This window comes from Passer montanus, unplaced genomic scaffold (assembly GCF_014805655.1).
Source record: "Passer montanus isolate IOZ18808 unplaced genomic scaffold, ASM1480565v1 scaffold9, whole genome shotgun sequence".
Classification (NCBI taxonomy): Eukaryota; Metazoa; Chordata; class Aves; order Passeriformes; family Passeridae; genus Passer; species Passer montanus.
The window spans coordinates 5,224,902-5,247,574 of NW_024374367.1; the positions used below are offsets into that span (position 1 = coordinate 5,224,902).

General features: G+C 47.6%; 2 protein-coding genes across 2 annotated transcripts in view; both read left to right on the forward strand.

Annotated features, from left to right (window-relative positions):
* Positions 1-9,994, forward strand: part of LOC120514026 (sarcolemma associated protein) — a 92,690-nt gene extending 82,696 nt beyond the window's left edge. Inside the window, exon 24 of the mRNA XM_039734036.1 lies at positions 3,562-9,994. The gene's annotated coding sequence lies outside the window, so the exon portion shown is untranslated. The remainder of the gene's footprint in view (positions 1-3,561) is intronic.
* A 10,800-nt stretch (positions 9,995-20,794) lies between these two features.
* FLNB (filamin B) overlaps positions 20,795-22,673 on the forward strand; it is an 86,771-nt gene continuing 84,892 nt past the window's right edge. The window contains exon 1 of the mRNA XM_039734097.1: positions 20,795-20,853. The gene's annotated coding sequence lies outside the window, so the exon portion shown is untranslated. The remainder of the gene's footprint in view (positions 20,854-22,673) is intronic.

The window sequence follows — 22,673 nt, forward strand, 5'->3', positions numbered from 1 at the left end:
TAGATTTTGAGTGCATTTTGGTGGTCTTCAGTCCTTTTGGTTGTGAAGATCCTCTGAAAATACAAAGTTCTAACTGTGTGGTGTGGAGGTTGCTTCCTGCAGCCTCTGAAGTGCAAGTTTGGGGAGCAGTGGATCTGTGCTGCTGAGTGTGGCCAGAGGTGTCCAAGAGCCAGGTGTGAGCAGCCATCTCCCCTCGAGGAGAAGGAGCATGATGAGTCAGGGCAGAGTCACATCCTGTTAACACTGCCTGGGGCACCACCACTTCACCCTTCCTGCTTCTCATAATGCAAGCTGAGAAGCCATAAAAAGGAGCTCACTGGAGTCTGAGAGAGCCAGTCCTTCAGCCAAATCTGTGGCTGCCCACCCTTGCCTGCAGGAATCCCACCTGCCCAAGAGCAGCTCAGGCTCAGCTCTGGGTTTGTGGGGTCCAGGGTCTGGTGGGCTCTTCCCGGGGGTTTGGCTGGTGCCTGCAGCCCCGGGCACCCACCATGGCCCTGCTTCCCTCTGCAGCCGCAGGCACCCACCATGGCCCTGCTTCCCTCTGCAGCCCCAGGCACCCACCATGGCCCTGCTTCCCTCTGCAGCCCCAGGCTGAGTGGTTACTGTGCTGTGCCTTCTGCTTTCCAGGTGATGACGCCAGCCTCAGTGCCCAGAGTGGCAGGGAGCTGATGCCCAGCAGCTGGCTGGGGGCACTGGGGAGGCCGTGCATGCCAGCAGTGCCTGCCTTTGCACCTCAGTGTGCTCTGGTCTGCCTCCTGGGCTTGGCTTTCAGCTGGACTCCAGCATACTTGTTAACAGATGGACTTAGGCTGCATATTGGGAATAAATTCTTCCCTGTGAGGGGGGTGAGGCCTTAGGGCAGGTTGTGCAGAGAAGCTGTGGGTGTCCCATCCCTGGCAGTATCCAAGCCAGGCTGGATGGGGCTGTGAGCAGCCTGGGCTGGTGGCTGGTGTCCCTGCCCACGGCAGGGGGTTGAAGTGGAATGCTCTTTAAGGTCCCTTTCAGTCCAAACCGTGCAATGATTCTGGGACAGTCAGCTCAGGGCTGGAGCAGGTGCCAGTTACAGCAAGCCTGTGGGTTGGATCCCTGTGTGGGTCCTTCAGGAGCTGGACTCCATGATCCTCGTGGGTCCCTTCCACCTCAGATGTTCTGTGATCAGTTTCTGCTTTACAGAGCACATTGAATGAACCAGCCAAGCTGTGTTTGCAGGATTCCTGAATCAAATGGTCATGGAGCAGGAACTAGCTGGTGGAGCAGAGCAAGGAACTCCACTTATCCATACATTCTGTTTTAGTGGGATGAACTTTGTGCTTCTCAACACATTTTTAACAGGATAGAGATGTAGATAAAGGTATTTTAAGTTTTTAGAATTCAGTGTGTTAGAAGGGTGAAGTTGGAGTTGCCATTTGTGATGTGTACTGTGTGCACAGATCTCTGATGAGGCATCTTAGTTCGAAGGAGGATGTTTAAAAACCTTCCCCAAATATATTGGCTGTCTCCCAATAATTTTTCAACTGGCATTGAAGCTGGAGAGGATTTTTTCTTTTGGTTCTGTGCTGCGTTGCTTAATGCATGCAAAACTGACTTATTTAAGAAAGGATCTTCTACTAACAGCTTGAGACTCAAATCACAAATTTCAAATACATGTCAAAACTTCAAAACATGTTTTGTGGTGGAAGATACTTCTTCTGCAGCTTTCTTGGGGGTGTCCTTGCTGGTAGCTGCTGCTTCTGTTTTTCCTCAAGTATGTCAGGGTGGTTTTGCTGAAATAAATTATTGTCATCCTCAGAGCACAAGGGCCCTGGTGGCTGTGCTGTCTGTGAGCACGTCACCCCAGCAGCCCTGAGCTGGCTGTTGGGTTGTTTGGTTTCCTGGACAATAAACCAGTGGCCTGGGAAGCCTGACCTGGCCTGTGTCAGCATGAGGGGTGGCAGGAGGCTGCAGGAGGAAGGTCCAGGTGTCTTGAGAGGAAGGAAGTGAGGGGAAGGCAGCGTGTACTGGGGAATGTTCCCACACGGAGCAAGGGACAGGCATGGGGTGGGGGCACATCAGGAAGGGAAGGGTCAAATGGGTCAGGCAAGGATGTTCCTGGGCTTTACCACAGAGGGAAAAAGTACTCTTCCAGCCTTGAAAGAGCATGCCCATCCTCTGCTGGTGTCTGCTGCCTGCCTCCCTGAGCCAGCGTGCTGCTGCCCGGGGCAGGGGGAGCTGCCCTTGTGACCTTGGGGGCAGCGAGAGGGAAGGTGCTGATGAATGTTTAACACACTGTGCATGACAGGGGCCTCACAGACAATGTCTGCCTTCCTGCCCTGTGCCTGAGCCTCGTGGGAAGCCTGCTCCATTCTTATCCCCTTCCTGGCACTGACCCGTGGGTCTGCTCTGACCTGAGGCTTCCTGTCACCCTGCAGGGCACCTCCCACCATAAGAGCCAGGTCCAGGGGTTCCCTTGCCACAATGCAGGAGATTTCTCCTGCCTATTGCACCAGGGAGGTGACCTGGAGCTGTGTTTGCAGCGTTTAGCAGGTGAACAACAAAATAGCTGCCAGGGGATTTTAACTGGAGACCCTTCTGGTCACTGAGGTGTCCAGGAAGCACTAAGGAAGCAAAGTCTTTGGTCTGGGTAGTTGCAGCTGCAGGAAACACGGTGGGATGGGATTTGGTGGAGATCACACTGCAGAATGCAGCTGGGCACGCTGCCATGGGGGCACAGTGCCACTGCAGGGCTGGCAGAGCCCCTGGTGAAGGCTCTGCTGGCCCAAATGTGTAGGGCTCAGCGGAGGGTGCACCTGAGCCTGGCTGCATCAGAGAAGGTAAGAGCTGGGAACATCTTTTGTGCTCTAGCAAGAAGGACAATGGTGCCAGCACATCCCCTGGTCTGTGTTGCCTTGGCTAAACTGTGTACTATGAGTGAGATGCCCTTGATGCATCTGCTGCCTCATTTGTTGCCTCATCCATGGAGCTTGGCCTGAGCCATCCCTATGGCTGAGAGACAAAGATCCTTTTAAAACTTAAAAGAATCTTTGTTCTAGTTTTGTTTTGTCTAATTCTCACTTGTGTATAGCAATGTACATAATCTATATGGAAAAAATTATCTTCAGTTAAATGTTGTTTTCTCTATACACATGCCAGTGGAAAATGCTTCATCGATACTTCCTAAGATGCTGCAGACCCAGACAATGCAGTTCTCAGTACTGCTTCAATCTACAGTTACTGACAAATAAAATAGTTTGTTAATTTTACCAGAAGCAGATGTCAACTTTCTAGTCTTAAAGCAAAAAAACCCCACAAACCAACAAAGCCCCCAAAACAAAAGGAAAAACCCCTTTAGACTCAGTGTGTGGCCTAAAGGCAACTGTCCCTGTGCCTGTGCTGCTAATTGGGCCCTGCCTGTCACCCTCGTTAGCCCCTGGGCTTTTGGGCACTGCTGAGAAGGAACAGCCCCTTACAGGGCGTTGGAAGAGTTGTTCACGATGTCTCTCTGTGGGAAGAAAAATTCAGTTCACACCCTGTAAGTCCAAACTATAAGGTAAAAATAATCCCTCTCTATTCTCTCCTAAACAGAACTGCTCCTGGAAAGCAGAAACAAACCCTAGTAATTGCTCTATGTCCCTGGAGTCCTTAACAGAGCACCTGCAGACATGACAGGAACAAGACCTGCTCCGGCTCCCTGCGGTTCCAGCAGTGGCAGAGATCAGTTCATGCGTTCCTCTTTCAGTGCTCTGTGTGTGCTCAGTGCTGGGGCACTGCAAAGAAGATGACTTTATTTTCCTGCTGCAAAGAGGTTGAAATCTTAACATCCTGAACATATGGAAAGAGAGTTTTCTCTGACTGTCAAAAATCTCATAAAATGTAAGCTGGGGGGAGAGGGGAGGCCACGTGCATGCTCAATGTTCAAGAAAAAACCTATTTGTGCTCCGTGTAATGACAATCTTTTTCAGTTGCAACTCTCCTGTGCAGAAGTTTAATCTCCCTGCTGTGGACAGAGTGAGAGCAATGAGAGCTACATCACTTTTGACATGGCCAGTTTTCTAAGAACAAAAGAAATCTGTGTCAAGTATGTGATTTGGGTCATTTTTGCACCTTTTTTTTGTCTGTGCTTCTATTTATGCCCTGGCCACTTCTTACACTCCCCAACCTTGAAAGAAAGTAGACGTGGTTGATAACTTTAAGAGGAAAGAGTCTGGTTTCCTAGATCTGATCTGAGCACCATTGCCTTTATTTATGTAAACAGTGACATCATCATCTTCTATTGCAGAACAGGAACCCTAAACAGTTACAGGAGAGCAAATTTAGGAAGTGTCCTGATGAGACAAGTGTGATTCACCTTCAAGTGTGTATATTTAACAAAGATGCTGTATCTTGAGTCAGATAAGTTCTGTGAATCTGACTTTACTCCAGCTCAAACTGTCATGTATTAGCAAAAATTAATCACTTTTTTTTCCTTTTAAACGATTTGAAAAGTGGTGCTTGCAGCCTGCTGGGGAGTGTGAAGAGCAGCAGAGCTGGTTTTTTTGTCCCCTTTCAGCTTCTCCAGAAATCTGCTTTTGCACTCCTCCAAAAGCCTTTTGTAAGTGGTGCCTGACCCATCCAGTGAGGGTAAGGGCTGCCTTGTTCTGGGATTCAGTGTCAGTCATCCAGGGGATGGTGTTCAGGGCATTGCTGAACTGCCAGGAAAGCACTCAGTTTCCTGCTGGAGAGTTTGCTGGTGCCTGTTAGAAAATACCACCACAGCCAGGTTCAGCCTCTTCTCCATCACACAGCCTGGGGAAATATGCATCCTTTTTGGCCAGAGCTGAAAAAGCAAAACCATGCAGCACGGTGTGGCTGAGTCGCTGCCAGGGGTGAACATCTGCTCCACAGCTTGTCATTCAGGCCTTGAGGATGTTCTGTGAGCAGCCAAGAGCCCTGGCCTGGCTGGGCTCCTGCATCTGTTTTGTACCTGAATGGGAAATCACTCTCTCCAAAGGGAAGGGTTGCAGACTGGCAGGCTCCACTCTGTGCCCAGCTGCACGTGTGCAGCAATGCATGGACCTGCCTCCCAGAGAGAGAAAACCCTGGTTTCTCCTCACTTGGATTCTCTGTGCCATATTCACTGAAAAGAATTACTCCTGTAGTGGATTACCGTGAGGGAAGTAGACAAAAGCTCCCCATTTCCTAGCACCTGCCTTGCTGCAGGGACATGTCTCTGTGCCTCTTCTTGCTGTCAGGAAGTGACTACATCTGAGCTGGTCAGGCAGGGACAGAAGGCTGGAAGTTCTTTGAGTCGGCTTTGTTTGTTTGTTTAAAAATTAACAAGTGTTTAGCAAGCATTAGTGATTGTTTCCAGTGAGTTTGCTTTCAATCTTGGCCTCATGGAAAGGCTGGGGTTAAGTGCTGTTGGACACTGGGAGGTGCCATGGCCCAGTGTCCTGAACCAGAGAACCTTCCGTGCTCTGAATTCTTCCCCCCGTGCATGAAGGCAAATGTTGCATTACACCAGGGGCAGAACAGCATTTCCCCAACCTTCCTTGTCTAGTAGCTGTTGCCACTTTTCCTTGGCTTTGAGCCAGGCTGGCTCAGCAAAGCCCTGGGTCAGATTCCTGGTTTCTGTCCTCTGGCGGTTTCCTTTTCCCGCTGGCGCCGGGGAAGCGCTCCTGGACCCGCAGCAGCCCGGGCTGGCCCTGCCAAGGGCTCCAGGCTTTGGGGGAGGACAGCAACCTGCTTTGCATGGCTCATGCCAGGTTTCAGTTGCTCCAATGCCCGAGTTTCACACTTAAACCTGAGGAAGATCACATCTGAAGGTGTTCTGGCTCCCAGGAGGGGTAACTCCCTGATGGCACTTTGCGGTTTGAGCTTACCAAGTGTCTTCACCCTCCTCTCAAAGCAGCAGCTTTATAAAAGCAGATGAACCCAGCTGGCAGAAGTGAGGTGGTTTGGGGCATCTCACAAACATACCAGTTCCTCACTGGGGCCACAGCAGTGCCCAAAGAATCCTCAGCGTGCCCGCACTGGTGGGGCTCTGCCAGGGCTAAGGGCTGGCATGCAGGGCAAGAAGCAGTTTTCACTCCTCCTGCTTCCAGGAAGGTGAGGAGATTTGGACCAGTCTGGGACAAGCTGATCCTCATTTGGAGATGATTTTGGGTGCCACCTTTATGTGACAATTCTCAGGAGTATCCTTGAGATACCATTTACCCACAAGATTTGCTGTGCCTGGTAACTTTAGGGATGTTTCTTGCCTGGTCTTACTGTGATCCTGGTGAGCCATCTGGAAATTTCATCCTATGATTACTCCAGGATCTGGAAGACCTTTTGTAACTACTAATCCCAGAAACAGATTTTTCCTTCATCCTGTCTGTCAACACAGCCTTTAACTTATTTTTATGGGCTTCAGCACATGTTTGAAGCATCACTGCCTTAGGATACAATTTATTTTTTCCAGAGTATCTCAGTACTCCTTATATCTACTTATAGCACTTTCTGAGGAACAGCTGTTTCATGGGTATTTATTGGGATCCTCTGTGTCCTTCAAAACTTGACACATCTCTATTTGCACACCTAGAATAGGAATCAGTGTGACTTAGCATGCCATGAACATGAGATCCTAGGAAATTATGCTTTGTGGTGCCACGTATTTTGCTGCAAAAAAATTAAGTAATGTTTTCATTGGTAAGATGTGATAAATATTTCATTTAAAAATATTGATGCAATTAAAGCAAGGGGGGTAAAGCAAAATGACTAATTTAAGATAACTGGTGCCGTGCTAGATTCTTGATATTTTGCCCCTTTTTATTGTGTCTTGCCCTCTGGCTCTTGTCCACCCCCCAGAATAATTTGTGGATGAAGTTTGCTGTATGCTCTGTGGAGGGAGTGGGATATGGCAGGCAGGAAAAGCTGTTTAATAGAGTGCCACCAGTCCTGGGGAGTTTGGGAAGGTCTGTGTTGTCATCTTGCCTGTAACCATGGCCCTGTGTTGCTGCTAGAACAAAAGGCCCAGGCAGAGGAGCAGAGAAGCTGCCTCAGGAGCCTGCAGGACACATTTTTGGAGTGTGGCAGAGTGAGGAGAAGCAGGAAGGGGCTGTGTGTTTGTTGTGTGCTGTGTAGAGTGGAGCACACAGACTCCTGGTGCAGAGCTTTGTGTAAAGCACCCTCTGCAAGTCAGCAGTGATGCAGGGAGAGCTGCCTCCTTTTTCTCTCTTGGTAAGGAAGAACTCTCAAAAAATGGTTTTACATTTCTTGGGAACAACAGAGAAGCTTGACCTAATTGCTGTTCTAAATGTGTGCCCATGGCTTCTGAAAGGCCCAGCAGGATATAAAACCACCAGTTACCAGTTCTGATTTTTGCCAGAACTTCAAAGTGTTTCCTTTTAAGTAATCTTAAAACTGGTCCAAGAAAACACTCACGCCATTACTTAGATATTCCAGTTGTGCCACCAATATGGAAACTTAAATTATTATATTTCCCACAGGCAAATCTTCCATCATTAGTTGAACTTGATGGTCTTCTGCCTGCTTGTAGGGAAGATACAACCTCCTTTCCATGGTCTGAAAAATGGCTGCAGCTCAAAGCTGAGCCAAGAGTGATGATTGATGGACTAAAAAAATAGGACCTTAATAGGACTTTGGTTACTATATTTAGACTTTAAATGTTTTTTAATCATAGTCATATCCTTCTCTGGAAAAGAAGCTTCACATGCAGCAGCCACTACTCATTTAATAAACGTTCTGTTATTTTACTTTTTGAGATTACAGTTCCCATCTTTGTCACTTGTGCATCATGCCCAAACTTTATCAGTAGAGATAAAAGCTTGTGTACCTCCAGTGATTAAAAGCAAAATCAGTCAAGTAGGACCCAGTCCTATCCCCTCAGTCAGTTCTTGAAAGCTCTGTAAGCTGTGGGTCACCTGCCTGTGCCAGTGCCCTGTGTGATCTGGCAGTGTTTATTCTGTGAGCGAGGTCACTGCACAGGATTCATTCATGTGTGCTCAACAAGCCATGGCTGCTCTGCTCCAAGATTATAACTAAATAATATCAATGAATTATGAAATTGATATGGACATGGGGTTTTTTTGGTCAGGTTGTGTTGAGAGTTTCTTGATAAGTGCAGTTATGTGGGCAGAGTCTGAGGTGTTTATTTTTTCTGCTGGAGTGACCTCAGAGTAGCACTTGAGCTTGCAGTCAAGCCAAGGTAGGTTTGTCCCTTGGCCTCTGGGCCCAGGAGAGCTCCAGGAGATGCACCAGGTCCTGGTCAGGAGGAAGTCCTGGAATGCCAAACAGCAGCCACCAGGCCAGCAGAGTCCCATCAAAGTGTTTCAATGACTACAGGATGTGTGGTCAGAAATGAAGAGGTTGTTCAAGAATCATTTAGATGCAGAGAAATCCTCCTGCTTAAGGAAATATCCTGCTGAGTTTCTCCTGGAAAATAATTTGGTGTGTAAAGTTGTATCTTTTCCAGATTATGAGGGATGGGATTTAAGAGAGAAGTGTCTAATTCTCCAAACTTAGAAAGCATGTGGGCCTCAAACTCTTTTCCCAGTTGGAAAATTTGCTGTTAAGAAAAGGAAATAGATTTTTATAAGCAATATTTAATTCAAGCGTTTGGCTAATTCTCCTGCTGCAAAGCTTTTAGGTCAAATTCTGATTCATTGATGTGGATCTGGAATAAAAGGGATTAGGAGAGGAACTGGAGTCTGAAGTTAGGAAAACTTTGGTTTCTTGTTCACTTTTTCCTACTCATCAAATGTATTTTTAACCTATGTTTCTATTTTAAGTGCTGTAGGGAAACTTACTCCTACGTGTCTGCCTTTGCTCTTTTTCTGCCCATTGTCATCAGCTCTGCCATGGGTGTGTTCCATTTTACTGCTGCAGAAAGGGATCCTGATCATTCTGGACATGGCATTGTTGTACAAATGCTGGGAATTTCTACATTTATTCCATTAGGTTAGAGAATGGAAAATGGGTGGTTTATTATTCTTATTACTCATTAAAAGTATGTGTTAAAGCAGTGCCCTGTTTCACAATGTGGTGTTCTGCAGAAGCCCAGGGCCTGAGGGAAGCCATGTCCAGTACTTTCCTTTGTTTCTACATGTCTATGTGCTCACAGGAGTGTGTGTTGTGTTCAGGATTCCTGCAGGGATCACTTTGGGGATCCATCTGAAAGCTTTTCATCTGGCATTAAGGTCATTCTCCCCCTGTCTGTCCTTGCCATTTCTCTGTTGTGTGTGTGACCCTCAGCTCCTCTTGTCCACGATCCCACTCCCTCTCAGCTTCCAAAACCTTCCCATTTCCATAGTGAGTACTCTCTTTCCTGGTCTCAGAGACCTGGCAGCCATCAAGCCAACGTCATTTACAGTATCCTGTAACACCAGTTGTGAGTGCTTTTTGTTTTCTGTATTCATAAAGCAGCTCCAATGAGTCTATTGGAGGAGCCAGGTCTGCATCCCACCCTGGCTCTGGTGCTGTGGGGTTGTGATGGATGTACTGCTTTCATAAATGCAGCAAACAGCATTGCCAAACCCAGTGGTTTATCTGGGGCCATCCATGTGCTCTGGAAAAAATAGCTCATCCTGGGAGAAAAGAATGTTGGGGGGGTTTTCCTCAGATTCCAGTAATTACTTTGCTCAAGAGTAATTATGTTGCTCAGAAGAGCTGCTGCTTGTCTTGTGAGAAAAAGGAGATAAGAACAAGGAGGTTAAATGTGACAATTCTTTGGGATGCCAGCCCTGCCAGTGCTCCAGAGAGAGGAGAGCACAGTGGTGATGAGTCAAATTCACCTTGGGGCCAGGAGTTAGTCAGGTGGGAGATTCCCACTAGATTTAGGGTGTCCTGGGAGGTCTCCTGGAACACGGAGAAAAGAAGGGACTTGGCAGAGGACCGTATAATTTTTCTCCCAGTTTTCACCATGTAATTCATGCTTTGCTCTGTAAAGCACTGTGATATAGTTTGTATACATTATGTAAAATAAGTTGTATTCTATTATATTGAAGAAATGCAAATATAAAATAAAGACAAAGGATGGAGTAAAGTAGCTGTGTGGTAACTGGACCCCCAGTCCCCAGTTGCACTGGTTATCCCATTCCACAAGTCTGTGGTTCCCATCCCTGGAATTATTTAGGTGTTTTCCACATGATACAATGTTAAATACAGACTGCCCTGGATGAAAAGGGAAGCACAGATCAAATTCTGTTCACATCACTCTCCAGGAGAGCCTGTCTCCATCCCCTGCTCTCCTGCTGTTTGCGGCATTGTGCAGCTCTTCAGTCTCAGGAGTTTTAAGGAGCAATTTTTAACCGTGCTTCATTTCTTTGAAGCTGGGAAAGCTCTGATACTCACAACTGGCACGTGGGCCCTTTAGGAGTGGTGCCTGTTGGTAACGGGACAGCATGTGGCAGTTGTAATCTAGGGAAAGCAAAACCCCAGAGTTTGAGCTGGGGGGAGGCTGGGAGGGAGGTGAGGATGGCTCTCAGCACTTCAGATGGGCAACTTGCTACTGCAGAAGTTGGAATCTGCCCAGAAATGCCAAGGGGAATCTTTTACGGGAACAAAGCTGTGTTTGTGAGCTGCCCCGGCAGCAGGACGAGATCCTGCTCCAGCATTTCGCCGCCGAGGAACGAGCCCCATCCCGAGCCGGAGCCCGGCGGGCGCTGCAGCCGCAAATCCCCGAGCCCGGAGCTGGAGCTGGGGCTGGGGCTGGAGCCGGGCTCGGCTCCGCCAGGCTGCCGAGGAGGGCAGCACGGGGGGCTCCCGCCGCAAATTCTTCTGCCCCGTGGGAATTTCCCTCTGGAGCGAGCGACTGCTGCACTTTTTAACCCGAAGATTAATGGCAGGGGGCCGTGGAAAGGGCCGGAGTGCCGGAATCAGCCCATCAGTCTCCGGGCGGGCGTGCGGCCGCTGAGTCACCGGCAGCGCTTCCGCCCGGCCCGCGGCGCTCCCGGGATCGGCCCCGCGCCCCAGGGGAGCCCATCGCCGCAGGCTGGGGCTGCAAAATAAAACTGATCTGGATGAATTACACTGCACATGCTGTTCATCTGTAATCCCGCTCCTTGGCCCCTTTCCCTCGCAGCATTGTTTTCTGTTCCCCTCCCAAGGTGTCCTTGACTTCCTTTGGGTTTCTCCGTTTTTCCGGAGGGCTGGGATGACAGAGCTGCTCTGCGCGTTCACCTGGGCAGACCCATGTCTGTGTGTGGAGGCACAAGCAGCCAGTCAGAGCTGTCATTCGCCCTTGATGGGTCACCAGCAGCGACCTGTGCTGGCAGTGAGGTGCTGCAGCCCAGCAGGGTGGGTGGCTGGAAGTGCTCCTGGTCACAGGATCGTAGAATACCATAACTTGGAAGAGACTCAGTGAATCCAGCTCCTGGATAACCTCACCACCAGAAATGATGGTCCTGGTAGGGGATGCACACAGGATATGTCTGTCATAACTTGGAAGAGACTCGGTGAATCCAGCTCCTGGATAACCTCACGACACCAGAAATGATGGTCCTGGTAGGGGATGCACACAGGATATGTCTGTTTCCACGATGTTACAAAGGTTTGTTGCTACATCTGACAGAAATGGGTTGAAAATTAAATCCAGCCATGCAGGGGACCAGCCTGTAACTGCAATCAGTTCTTGCTCTGAAATAGAGCATTGTGTCAAAGCAGTTGTCTTCCTCATGTGGAAGTGGTGATGTTCATCTGCAAACTTGTGTGTAGTCCTGGCTGCAGCACTCGGGGGTGACACAGCCTCTCACTGCACTGCAAGGGCCTGGAGGGAGAGCAGGGCCAAAATGCCAGATTTTTCATTCCTAGGACACATCTCTCACCTGCACTGCTGATCCACGGCCAGGGAAGAGAAGCCCCAACCACAGGTTCAGGCCTGGGGGCTGAGGGCATCCAGGTGCCCCCTCCAGCACAGGGATAACAACCAGGAATTGTTTGGCAGCAGGCTGGGGGCTGAGCATGAAGGGACCTGCAGCCATCGTCACTGAGCGTCACCGCCTGCCTGTGCAGCCACAGGAGGCTGGTGTCTGTCCCACTGCTCTGCCTGGAGACCGTCCAGCTCTGGTGAATTATTGCTGCCATAGGTGCTGGGAAATGAAGAGGTGTCAGCTTGACAGGGAAGCCTGTAGGATAAGGTCTGGTTACTGTCTGGAGTCTGTGGCAGCATTCCCAATGACTTGGGTGGGAGAAGCACCAGGACCTTGATCCCCTGAGATAAAGATAAAAGATCTAAGACTAAGATCTAAGATAAAGATCTAAGACTTACTAAATCTGGACAAAATAAGCCATACGTTTGTTTTCCTGTGAGTTGTTTCATGCAAGAAGAGATTTTGGCATTAACTTAATACCTCACAGAGGGTTGTTGCACTTTCATGTGATGCCAGTGGGATCAACATGCCAGTGGATGCTCCAGTGGGGTCCCAGGGTGCAGTGCCTGGAGGTCTCCAGCCCCCTCTGCAGCAGCAGTGGATTATGAGCATCATTCAGGTATTTTCCAAAATGTTCTGAATGATTTTTTGCTGCAGTCACTTCCAGCAGGTGTTTTGAAATGTGGTGACCATTTGTTTTTTCTCCAGCATTTGTTTTTCTTCCCTGTTCACCTGTTTGAAGACTGTTGCCAAAGGGAAAAGGATTCAGAGTGTTCAACCACTGACTACAGTTTTTTCCTTTAATTTTTTGCCTTTTTTTTTATGACTGCATTTTTAAATGGCATGTTTATAAGTGTGGACCTCATTTTCAAAAACAAAGTGCTTTGAAACTAATTTTGCAAACAGCTGTTGCAAAGGACAGCCCAGACTGGATTCCTTTTGCATCTGTATCTCTGACTGTGTCCCTGCAAAAGCAGTGTCAGCATGGAGGGTTCTGGGGTAGGTACAGGAGGGGCTCATGGTCCCCACAGGGCACTAAAACAGCTGTTTTGAACTCTTGGTCTGTCCCAGTGTCCCCTCAAGCTTTTCCAGCTCAGACATCCCCAGCACTACTCTTCCTCAAGAAAACATGTGATTTCTTAAGTGTTTTGAATACAGTAACTTGGGGAATCTGTGTGTTGGTGAAACACCCCACTCACACCTGAACCCCTTCCTCCTGCACCTGCTCCCCGTGATCACCAGCCTTGGGGAGCTGTGGCATTTACCAGCAAAACCAACACATCTGTGGGTTTGTTTTCAGTGGCACTTTGTGCATCTGCTTTAGATTGCTTTAAATTACAGCAAGGGGCCAGCTATGGTTAAATGGACTCAGAGGTGAGAGCAAAGAAGTGAGGCTTAAAATTCAAAGCAATCCGACCTGCCCTGCCATGGCGTAATGGTCTGAGTAAGGCTCTGGCACGGAGCCATCTCCCTGCCTCCTGGGAGAGGTGCTTGGAAAGCTCCTCACATGGGCAGTTCAAATGATGTACACATGGGGAGAAAGAAAATAGTGTTTAATTGAAACTCTCTACATGTATATATGTTTTTAGGATAAACAAAACAGATTGGGCAAATATTTACTTCTGCCCCTACTGCTACAAAGCAAACTTTCCCACAGCTTTTGACAGAGATAATCTGGTTTTTAGCCATGATGGTGAATTTGTAATGACAAGGTTTCATTCTGAATGTTTCAGGATTTCCTGATTGGTTCTCATGCAATTATTTTGATTAACAATGAGGTTTTCAGACCAACTTGAAAGGGTCTTGGAGCCTTAGGAATAACCTGGCTCTTGGTTATTCCTCTCACTGGGATTATTTTCTGCAGCTTTCTAGCACGGGAATCAAATTCTTTGAAAATCAAAGCAAACTACATCTTAAAAATATTTCATATCTCCACCCCCCTCTGAGAAGGGTTTCTTTAAGTTTAGAAAAGTGCTTGTACCCATGTCAAAAAAAAAAAAAAAAAGAAAGAAAAAGAAAAAGCATAGAATTGGAATAAGAATGAAATCCCAGTGTACTTTTTTAATCAAAAGATGTATTTTTAATAAAAAGATGAATGCTTTAGGTGGTCATTTCTGTGAGAAGGCAACATCTGAAAACAGAAACTGAGAAGTGTTCAGGGCATTTCTGATTAAAAAAGAAATGAGATCTCATACTAGAAATGTCTGGATGTTTCTCTTTCATTTATAAACATAGGAGGGAGCTTAAGGAATTAGGAAACATCCATTAGTGCTGTTTATTCAGATGTCATTGTTCTGTCCTTATCACTTAGATATTTTACCCTTGCTTTAAGATGATGTGGAAATCTCAGACTGGCTTTAGAGTGTTCTTGCCAGCAGATCCCCTCCTCACTGCCTGTCTGTGCACTGTGGGTGATGGCATCTTTCTGCAGCTGGGAGCAGTGCTCAGGAATTCCCATTCCAGCAGAAAATGCCATCAGTGGCAAACATCCTTCATTCAAAGCAATGCTGGGACCCAGAGCATCCTAGGCAGGATCCAAAGCAGCAGGGACTGCACCTCCTTGGGCTGTCCCCACAAGTGCCCACAGCACACTGGGCTCCTGCTCAGGTGAGGAATGAGACCTGGCTCCTGCTCACAAGGGATGCACGTGCAAGAAGCCACCCTCTCTATTTCAGCCAGGCTGTGGCTGGAGTGCTGAAGCTGCCTTGGCCCAGGGCAGGGTCACCAGCACAGCTCCACAGTGCCCACCCTGGCACTGCCACCCCTCACTGAACTGTCGGGGAAGGTGGAAGGTTGATGTCAGCCAGGTGAGCCTAAATCTGCAGTGTAACACTGTGAGGTGCCTGCTGTGACGGGTCTTGCATTTACCATGTCCTAGATTAATTTGTCACCGTATCATAATTTAAATAGAATAGTGGATTTAAGTGTCACAGTGGCAGAACCCAATGAGGATTGAGAGGGTGGTTTTGAAACAAGCTGTAAATGAAAATGTAAATGAAAAAAAAACAGTTTTTGCTTTCTGTGGAAGTGAAGCGTTCTGAGTTCAAGCAGTTACCCAACCAAACTGTCCAAGTTGGGCAAACACACTAGCTAAAGGTAAGTTCGTGTAGCAGCGTATTTTCTTTCACACCACCAAAAGTGGAAACATAAGCAGTGTGTCTGATGTCATCTCCATACAGATGGGTTTGAAATGCTGGCTCCCATCTGAAACATCATTACTTTTACAGTGAACTTTCAAAAACTCTATTATTGCTGCTAATATTATATGTATGTATTTTAGAAGTAATTTCCCTGGACTCCAATAAAACGTTCTAACAGAGTTTTGTTCTCTAAACAATTTTAACCCGTGTTTTGCCTTTTGGGGAGTACTTTTGGCCCCCAGGCAACACAGAAGAAAAATTACTGGCTAAGTAACACCAGATGCAGGAGAGACTGCTCACCACTAGACAGCTCCCAGATGAGAAGGCCTTACAGGTTGAAATACAAATATGTTTTGTAATGAAAGCAGAAACCCTCTTTTACTTTAGGGCACAGGGACCAGCCATGAAATACAGAAATGGTTTTTGTTTGGGTTACAGCAAGAGGCATCATTATCCATAATTACATTTTTCATACCTGAAACCAAAAGCCCCAAAGCTGTCCTCCCTCCAGAGAAAGGTTTGGAAAATTATCTTGAATGTTGGTTTTTTGCTGCTCTCGGGGTTGAATAAAAAGCTGCTGCAGCCCCTTGATAAGGGTGTCTGCATGGGGATTATGTGTCAGCCAGCATCTCGTGCCCCATCAGTGGTGCAGCCTCAGAGATTCCCTGTGTCACTGCAGTCACAGCCTTCTGCTCTGAAGAAAAAAGGCAAGGGGGCACCTCTCTCCTTCCTCTCCCTCACTCAGGCTCCTATTATTGTGGACAAAAGTGACCTTTTGCATAACTCACAGTGCCTGGGAGCTGAAGGCTGTGGTATGCACTGATAGTCCTTTGGGAATCACCTTTGGCATAGGAAGATTCTCTGCCAGGTGCTCCCCCTCTGGAGGGACTGCCTGAGGCTCATGTTATTTATATTGGGCTAAAATGCATTGGATTGACTTAAGGGTCTCAGCAAAGCCTGTGCCTGGGCAGCTCACAAGTGAAGCTCAGCCACAGGGTGCAGGGTGGGACATGCTGGCATCAGAGCCGTGGGTTACAGGAGCCTTGTGGTGGTGGTTTGCTGTGAGCACTTTGTCACCAGTAAAGAGAACCCGTATGGATGCATGGGCTGGTGCACCAGAAAGGAACAGAGGCTGAGCAGGGCAGCAGCTGGGCTCAGCACAGCGAGTGCCAGTGCACCTGAGCCAGGGAGCACTGTGCCCACAGGGCTTTGTGGGCAGCAGCTGGGCTCAGCACGGCGAGTGCCAGTGCACCTGAGCCAGGGAGCACTGTGCCCACAGGGCATTGCAACACCCTGGGTGTAAAACCACCAACACAGCTTGGAGCTGCTGCCTGCCTGCTGGCCCCATGGAATGCTCCTGTCCCTGCCACGTGTGGCATCCTTCAGCCTGCCCTGGCACATCCTCCTTTGGAGGAGCATGGTAAGCTCACCTGTCCCTTTGCTGTGCCTTCCACCACGGCTGGGCAAGAGGGCAGCCTGTGTGTGGCAGCACACTGTTCTGAGCCGTGATTTCCTCCCTGTGACATCCTGCAGCCTGCCCTGGCACATCCTCCTTTGGACGAGCATGGTAAGCTCACACCTGTCCCTTTGCTGTGCCTTCCACCACGGCTGGGCAAGAGGGCAGCCTGTGTGTGGCAGCACACTGTTCTGAGCCGTGATTTTGTGCCTAGCAAGTGGTGTTTGAAGAAAACTTGCACGGGGCCAGATTTAGCTTCATTTCTTGTGGGGGACAGGAGTCTACAACTTCCCATCTGCCAGACCCGAGCAGGCTGCAGAGGAACAGTGTGGTGGCTGAGCGTGAGAGTGACCCCACAGCCAGGAACCGGGGACAGGACTTAGTGCCTTTAAACCCAGAAAGGTTTCCATTGCTCAACAGTCACACAGCAGAGGAGGGCAAGAGGAACATGGAGGTCAGGGCTGACATCATCACGTAACCATTCTAAACATCTTGCTGGACAAAGCAGCAGCTGGAGCTCCTGATGGCCGCCACTACTCTGTCCTATACATTTTGGTAGTACCACATACAGAGCCTAGGGCTGGTGTGCAGAGAGCTGGAAACTCAGTGGGGTCCAAGGCAAAGCAGAGACAACTCCTTACCCATGTTCTTGCACAGGCATCTTGAGCTGGACCACAAAACCCCATCACCAGGAACGCCTCTCTGATCAAAGCAAGGAGGAACATGGGTGCCCAGGCATGGGCATGGCCAGGCTGGGGCTGGCTGGGGTTTCCTGGCAGCAGGGATGGGGCTGGGATTTTCTGGGGCCCCTTCTCAGTGTGCTCTTTCAGATCTGGGTATCTCCTCTGCCAGAAGCAATTTCCACCCCCTTCAGTTTCCCAGGGGTTTGGTGAGACAGGGAAAAAAGTGCTGTGAAAGGCTTTCCCCTTCCCTTCCAAAGTATAAGCCCCTGGGGTCCCCGGCAGGGATTTGGCAACCACAGGAATGTGTGGGAATACACAAGACTTCAGGACAGGGCTTAGGAGTGTATGTTGTTGTGAGAAATATCTCATTGAGGACTTTTGGCATCACAATCACCCCAAGTCTCAGGGCAAAACTGCTCATGCCAGCCCCCCATATCCCGATTTCTCTCAGGTGCATGTCCTTGTTTTCAGCAGCCTGAAACAAGGGCGTGCCCAGAGTCCCCGGCAAGGGATGAGCACAGCGCTGCGTATTTGCTGATATTGTGCCTTTTAGGGCGTGAAGGAGTTAAACTTTTCAGATGGAAAGAGAACTGAAGATCAGACTAGCAGCCTGGTGACCTCCCGCTGCTGGGACAGCAGCAGCTCCCAGCCAAGCCCGGCAGTTCCATCCATCCATCCATCGGCGCGGTGGGGCGGCAGCGGACGGTAGGTGCGAGGGGCGGCGTGGCCGGGCACCGTGCGGGACCTGCCCCGGGCACCGGGCACCGTGCGGGACCTGCCCCGGGCACCGTGGGGGATCTGCCCCGGGCACCGTGCGGGATCTGCCCCGGGCACCGTGCGGGACCTGCCCCGGGCACCGTGCGGGACCTGCCCCGGGCACCGTGCGGGACCCGGGGCTGGGGCCGGAGGGCGATGGCAGCGAGGGAGGTCCCTGGGATGGAGTGCACGGATAGCTGTCCCTGTGCTGCTTTCAGATAAAGAGTTGCTCAAAGCGAGCTTGTCCCGACGCTGCCTGGGGAATTGTGATTTCTTGCCTTTTGGGAGACCCAGTCAGCAGATACCGAGAGCTTGGGAAAACAGAGTTTTGTAGTTGAACTCCTTGCATGCAGCAAGGGAGGACACTGAGGGTTTATTTCTCTCTGATGAGGAAGGAATGATAACTACATTATTTAGCCCTGTCCTCTGATGATGGTCACAGATTTACCAATAAATGCAAAAAGCAGCCAGTCAGTTTGCAGTTTCTAAACAATGATAGATTTTTATATAAGTGGAAATTGGGGTTTTTCCCCCTTGCACTGAAAGGTCTGATTCTAAGTAGTATCAGGCATAGCCTGTTGTGCTGTCTCGCTGGCTCTTCAGTTTATTGAGCCATGGCAGACTCTCTTCAAAGACAAAGTGTCAGTAATCCGAAAGTTTATTTTGCGGTAATAAAGTGGTATTGTTTTACCCAAGGATTTGCATAAACATTTCTCATATAATTTACATTGTAATGTAATCATTTTACACGATAGAATTATCTTGTTCAGAAAGCATGGCTAAATCAAGTCATGATAGTTTCTAGTGAAGAAACAAGGCTTACTTAACATAGTTAAAAGAAAAACAAGAAGAACCACAATCCTATAAAACTAAAACCATATTCTGTTCTCTTCACTGCAAGAATATCCCCAACCCTTATGGCATTTTATGTTTTTCCTTAGAAAGAAATCAGAAGACATATTTCCCTAAAATTTGAGACTTTTTTTTTAACTGAAATGCTCTTGGGATGGTGTTTGAAGGAGGTTGCCAGGCTGCTCAGTGGTAGTTTCTGCCCAGGCGAATGGGAGTGCAATCACCACATTTCAGTCAGAAAAGCTCAAATTGCTCTTTACTGGCCTCCCAGTCGCTAGAACTTGATTCCCCCAAGGTACTTTCTGGCCAGAGATGATGCTCTTGATTACAGAAATGCAGGTCTCCTGGTAATTGCATTTGATTTATTCTTCTGTATCACGGAGAACAAGTCAGTGTTATTCTTTGGAAGCATGAACTCTTCCAAATGCTAACGTGTGGAGAGAAAGAAAACAGCAATTTTTATTATCTTCTTAACAACAACCCACAGGAATGTGCTTTGCAGTGAGTGCAGCTTACAAGTTCCCCTGCCTCAGCTCTGGCCTTTCCTGAGGGCTGCTGGCACAGGCAGGAACCCCTCTGCTGACTGGGCAAAAATTCATCAGGGGAAGCAATAATCGAAGAGGGGGGAAAGGAGGCCGTGGGATACATTAAGAAAGGAGCTCTAAAAAGTCATTAGTAGAAATGCAGTGGGGAGCCCCACTCCTGAGGGCACCCCAGAGACAGTCTGTGGCTGCTCAGTAAGATCCATGGGGGATGTGGAGCATCTCTTGAGGCCAGGCAGCACCTGACGTAGGTGACATCACATGGTTCCCTGGTGATTTGTCTCTTAGGACTGCTGGGAAGTGATGCTGTGTGCTATGGCTTTTGTCATTGACTTAACGCCTTTCCACGATGGTGGAATCTGCCCCTCTCTCTGTAATTAATGTCACAGAGAAAATGTCCCAAGGCAGGTGGTAATTTGTCTGAGGGCAGCAGAACCTGCCCAGGCTGGTGAGGTTTATTCAGCAACGACTTGATACTACTCTCATTCAAGTGGATAATAAAACTCCCATTGATGTTTTTAAATCACTGATGACTTTCTGTGGACTCTGCAGTCATGCCCAGAGTGTTTGAGTCTGTGGCGGGGGGTGCACAGCGTAGAGGAGTCTGCTGTATCCTGTTTTTGTAAAGGGCTTTTCCTCTTAGTAGTTGTAGTGAAAACAAACATGTGGGAGAACAATGGGACTTTTTTTCTGTTTCCCTTTAGATTTTTTTAAATACAACAAAAAGCCTGTTAGAATTAAATAAAGTGCGTTAACATAAAAGGGATTCCTATATGTTAATGAGGAAAATAAGCGTAACTACTTGAACATACAATCGCAAGCACAAAGGTAATTTTCCGTCTTGATCCCAGCCTGTGTTTTTGTAGTTGAAAGCTTATTCATTAAATACCTGTGAAAACAGGGTACTGGTAAAGAACAATGCCTGTGCCATAAAGTTGTTATCTCTAGGAGAGTTCACACCCCAGAGAAACACCCTTGCATGCTGCTGGGCATTCTGCAGGCTTTGGAGTTGGCAGCTCAGCAGGGACCAAAGGGGAGTCTGCAGAAAGGATTTCCTTTCTTCAGATAAACGCAGAAGTGTTGTATTTGTTGTGTCTAAAATGTTTTTCAATGAGCAAACAAGGATAATTCTAGTTGCTGTAAAAGTGGAAGTAATAATAAGATGTTAATGCTTTCTAGGAGTAAAGCTTGGAAACACTGTTCATAGGATGAATTGCTCCCAAGAAAACAGGGACTAGGATGAAGTACACAGTGTGTGAGGTGGGACAACTGCCATCAACTGTTCCTATTTAAATTACATGTGTTTTAGAGAAAAATCTGACATTGATTCTTTCTTCCATATGAGAGGTGGAGGATCTACTGTAAGAGATAGTTAAGGGTACAGTTAGCTGTTCACAAGGTAAAATTACTCCTGTTTGAGCATATATTTCCCTAGTGTGGCTGCTTAGCTGTAGCTTTCTGCCATGAGTCACTTTTCCCCTGGGAAGTGGAAATCCCTCGTCTCTGACATTTTTCTCTCCATGCAGGTGCTGCAGCTCACAACCACATCTGGCTTTGACCTTCTCAGCAGATCAGGATCCCGAAGCCCTTCACTACAAGGTGGGTTTCCAGTGCCATAGACATCATCCTCCTTGCTGCTCTTCTTCTTCTTGTCTTTTCTGAATGGCAAATATCATACGGGATGCAGTTTTCAAGTGTGTTTATATGGAATGAGATTATTCATGCTGCTGATAAACTCCAATACTCCTTTAGCAGAGTAACTTGCATTTGACTTTTTAAAGATAGAATATCCTGGACTCTCCAGGTATCACAGACTTAGTTTAGCTTTATCATCAGTTTAATAAACTGGTGCCACTGGTTTATTAAAGGGCTGCTTGCCACTGTCACTTGAAATGCAGCTGTATGTGGACACCAAGGTGGGGACACACCTTCCAGACCCCATCCATCAGTGGGCAGGTGAGAAAGGCTGAGGAATACTGGACCAGATTTCATCCCAGTGTGTTTTGTTTCTGTTGAGGTCAAAGTGCTTTGTGAAATCAATATGAATTTGAAGAGATTATTTTAAGAGTGGGAGAAAGGGATAAGGTGCAATTATATCAAAGTACTACATTGAACATTATTTGGAGTGTAAGATTTTGGATTTATTTTGAAACAACATATCCTTTCAAGAATTGGTTTGCTCTTATTCAGTTCTAACACATAGTACAAATTCAAAAACAACAGTTTAGAAGCGCCTGAAACCAAGGGAAGCAGCTTTTTGCCATCATGCTCCTGAGAACTGTATGCATGAGAGTTTTGGCTCCAAGTCATAGTGATGCTAAATTTAAAAATCCTTTCAAAACAGGGCTCAACCTTTCTCACAACTCTCTTCATAAAAAGCTCAATGTTGAAGTGATAATGTTCGGAACAAAGAACACTTAGTATAAACATTTAGCTTGTACTAAATAAATTACACTTGGTCTTACAGTCACGTTACTGGTGACAGCTTGTACAGCATGCACCCTTCCCCTGTAATTCACCAGAACCAAGCAAATATACATTGTTGGGAAAAATTTCTTGACTTTTGTCAAAGAGCCCAACTGCTGTCAGCAAACATATTGTGGGAATATGAATCTGGAAACAAACAGATCATTAGAGGGTGAGTTAAGGTTTTGAGATTTAATTCTAAACATGTTGAGTGAGTGAACCAGAGATGTGCAATGCCAGAAAAACTGCGCACCAAAAGGGTTTTTTTCTTTAATGAAAGCTGGTATTTTTATTGAATACAAAGTACTTTGGGTGACAAAGATGGTTACGTATGGAAAATATGAAGTTTTGCTTGTTCTGGAGAATTATGAAGATCACTTGATTAGAAGTAATGTTGTGCCAATGCAAGTTTAACATTCTTTCCTTGTGGAAATTATTCATCCATTTACAGAACTTTATTAAAGTACAATAATTTTCCAATGTTAAAAAGAGAATATATACAGAAGATCTCTGCTTGGACAGGAAGTAGTGATCTGGGCTTGTGCAGTCACATCTCTGGTTGGATATTATCTGTGCTTTGGCCTGTTACAACTGTACCAAGGGTTGAGAAAATAAAACAGCTTCCTCAGAGCATCTTTTTTGGGAAAAGCCTGAGCTGACGCTGTGGTACTGCCCAGCCTGCTCTGACTGCCAGAGCCACTTGGGTCAAGGACCATCAGGAAGGCAGGGAGCCAGAGGAGCTCTTTGCAGGCCTCATGAGAGGACTTGTAAATCATCTATGGATTCTTGAGAGGGCACAACTGTTCTCAGCCTTTTAGAGAAATGTAGTCATGTCGGGGCAGGAAGGAGGAAGGGAGCCAGGCCCCATTCCCCCGCATGAGACCCTGCATCCCTTGGGATGGACCAAGTGCCTGTGACCAGGCTTGGGCCTCTTCTGGGCTTTCATTCTTGTG